Raw genomic sequence first — 3,947 nt, forward strand, 5'->3', positions numbered from 1 at the left:
CAAACAATAAATAAGTGCATTTTTTATTACATTATTATGAATATACTTAATTAGCAATTAAATGAAGTATACATTATGTCAAATATTTGTTAATAAATATTATTAAAAAGCCAGTAATTCCTGGAAAAGATTTAGTACGCTTTATCTGACGGTACACATACCTTAAATACATACATACATTTACCTTAAAGTTAGTACTATTTTTTTTATAAACGCAAAGTTTAGAGAAACCTTATTTTATTTTTTTGTCGTTATTTATTGTGATAATTTCCAAATTTTAAATAAAATACTTGCATTGTACTAAACACTACAATTTAAAGTAAATATAAACTATCCAGAGAATTTTAAAAAATTTTTAACCACACTCATGAGGATTGTTATTTTTAATTTCAAAGGTAGGTACAACTTTACTTACAGCTATTTTACTCAAGTCGAGTATTTTCAGATGTGGTGAAACTGTGTTTTTACGCACAAGCCGAGAAATATATAGAAACGCATCTCGATCATTTCAGTCGTCAAAAATGCGGCTTAACTTTGGACTGGCACGCAACATATGTGACCTGGTCTACGAAAAGGGAGCTTACGTGCGAAAACTAGTTTTCTGTGAAAAAGCTGTTAAAAGTAAGCAACTCGTTTCGTCAGTTTCTCATTGGGTAGGTTCAGAAGACGCAGTAGTTGAGCGCAACCGTTGCTTGAAAAATCAGTCATCGTAATGCGTCTTCTGAACGGCTGGATACGTTAGCTGTCAAATTCAACAACACACAACATTATGTCTCAAATGATCAGAAAAAAATTACGATCATCTAACACGCAACTGTTCAGTTGATCAGAAGTACAAAACAACGCGTTCAGAAGGTGCAATCGCAACATTTTCTGAGCTGTTGCGCCTTCTGAACGTGCCCATTATCTCGTAATTGTTCTCCGCGCCGGACGTCCAGTAAGTGTTGTTGTTGGTCCAGTAAGTGTTGTTGTTGGTCGGAATATTATTATAGTTCATCGTGTAAGTTGCTAGTGTGGAACATTTAAAAATGTAAAATTTAAAAAAAATTTTTAGTACACTTCTAAGCAAGTTGGGATTTTCTGCTTTTCACCACGTGAAAAAGCATCTCATCTTCCATCCGAATCAACCAAAAAGTGAAAATAGATTTTTTGACACCTAAGCCCCCTTTCCGTAGACCAGGTCACATATTTTATTTCACATAGTTTTTCACAAGAAACATATAGAAATTAGTGAAAAATTCACGTTTGGTATTATTTTCCCCCCTATTATGAATTTTCATACGATAGATGATAAATGCTTGCAAGCGTATAGAATGAAATCAGTTCTCGTATTATCGTTTTAAACCGCCCGACAGATGTATTGTTGTGACTGGCTGTGGTTTTTGGTCACTTTTTTATTGTGAACCAAAACAAATCAGCTACGCTTACTATAGGATTTCATACGACAACCTCAATTCGTAATAGAAAATAACAGAATGCATGCTTTTATCGTGCATCGTACGAATCCATTATAGGGGGGTTTAACTTTTTTCATTCTTTATTGCATTTTTTCTGACTTTTTTCGGATTTGAGTAGTGATCTTGCCACCGTAGTCGTGCCTACTGCCACTGATATGCTGTTCATCTCCAAATAATGTAGGATATATTTTAGAACTATTTAGTTTCCCTTAAACTGGAAAAAGCCCTGAAAACCTCGAAAATCTGAAAATTTCAATTTAGAAGTCAAGATTTGTATGAAATGAAAAAAACCGGCTTATTCGATAAAACAAAGTCGGTTTATTCGATATTCGAAAAATCAAGATTTCAAAAAACCTGCCTCTAGATATTAAAAAAAAACTGGTGGAAACCGGTGTGGAAAACCCGAGTCAAGTCACCCTACTTCAGACCCTCGCTTAGATATCAAAATATAATATATACTACCTACCTACAGTCTCCTAAGACTTAGTCAGACTTGGTATGGTTTGGAGGCGTCGATATGTATATAAAGTTTCAAGTAAACAAAAAATTCCGTTAAAGCGTGCCCAAGGTGTATTAAACAAGGTGTGATTGACAACTCAGTGCGGCTCTCTTTTAAGGTACTATAATGTCAAAAAGTATAAACAAACGAATTAACCCTTAGTGATGCATTTATCTTGTCAGCACTGATACCCAAGGCTTTTATTTTGACTATAGTTTTGTTTTACTTATATTACCTGGAATATATATTTTGTCAATAAAATAAAACAAATTGTTTATAAAATCGTTTTAGCAATTTTCTTGTTTTTAATTGCCCAAGTTTTATGCTTTTGTGCTTTATTTTTGTATTTAAATTTTTTATCCTAAACATCATTCGACACTTATAAAAGTATGATTTTACATTTGTTTCCAATTTTATGAGAGCTTAACTCTTAACAATTTTGAAATTAAATTTTTTTCATGCGAAATAGTTTGGGTATAAACGAGCTCGTTTGAAAGTGCTTGACTCGGACGGACAACAAATGAAATCACTTTCCTTGAAGTGGTTTTCACAAAGCGAGATGAATCACGTAGTGCAACACTACATCGCTGCCGTCTTAACTCGCAACTAGGTGGTTTAAAACATCGCAATATTTACGTGTCCTGACTTCTATTGCATACAGCGCACCGTTCAAAAGTTTTGCTCCGTTTCATCTTGGTTTCCTTACATTAAATATTTAAGCAAAGTCGAACGTATTTACTTATTACCAAACTTTAAATGTGCTTACTTGCTCTCCTCGGCGGTTTATCTCTTAACAATTTCACGTTTATTAAGAAAATTTGTTGCTTGAAAAATTTTTGTGTAAATTTTTTTAAAACAAATACAAATTTGAAAAAAAAAAATTCAAATGGGTTAAAAATTCATTTCAATTTGACATTATAGCCTGTTTCCTATGAGAGAAATGTCAAAATCAATCACACTTTGTTGAATACATTTTGAGCGTGCGTAAACGTGAGTGAATAAAAACGGGCCTTCGTTACAAAATTATCATCATGAGCGTGAGTCAACGTTAGCCAAAGTCACTCACGCGTCCATCTCTACCCTCGCTTGTCTGCGGGGTGATGGCGTTCATGGCAGTGGTAGTGCTGTGCATTTCCAGTACCTTCTACTTCTTCTTATATGGCGCTGTAACCGCCTAAGCGATTTAGGCCGAGTTCAACAAAGCACGCCAGTCGTTTCTTTTCTGTGCTAACTGACCCCAATTAGAAATGCCAAGTGAAGCCAAGCCCTTCTCCACTTGACCTTTCCATTTCAGTGGGGGCTTGCCCTCTTCCTCTACTACCACCAGCGGGATCCGAGTTGAATACTTTCAGAGCTGGAGCGTCGGTGTCAATTCGAATGACATGGCGAAGCCAGCGGAGCCGCTGTATTTTAATTCGCCGTCGTTGTAAAGCTCATACAGGCCCGTAAATCTTCCGCAAAATCTTTCTCTCGAATCGCCGCCTCATCGGATGTAGTCATTGTCCATGCTTCTGCGCCATATACTAGCACGGACATGATGAGTGACTTAAGGAGTGTGGTTTTCGTACGTCGAGAGAGGACTTCACTCCTGAATTGCCTACTCAGTCGAAAGTATCACTTGTTGGCAAGAGTGATTCTGCGTTGGATTTCCATGCTGACATTATTATCGGTGTTAATTTTAAGTATCTATTACCTGCTTATTAAAAAAATATATACATAGATATTTATACATGTATACCACACGCCAAGCCGACGAGAAACCTTGGAGAAACCCTTATAAATAAACATGATAAACATAACAACACAACAAGTACAGGTTAGCCGAATACAAGTAGACAAATTAAATTTTATTCTATTTTTTCAGATTTTGTGATATTGTTTTGCAATCATAGAAATAAAGTCAACGAAATAATAACTCAAACCTGTTTTTAAAATTAACTTACCAATTCGTTTTTGTAATTATTTCCGTAAGAAAGAAATAGCTCAGACGA

This window comes from Rhagoletis pomonella, unplaced genomic scaffold, assembly GCF_013731165.1.
Source record: "Rhagoletis pomonella isolate Grant_MI unplaced genomic scaffold, Rhpom_1.0 Rhpom_scaffold_00005, whole genome shotgun sequence".
Lineage (NCBI taxonomy): Eukaryota > Metazoa > Arthropoda > Insecta > Diptera > Tephritidae > Rhagoletis > Rhagoletis pomonella.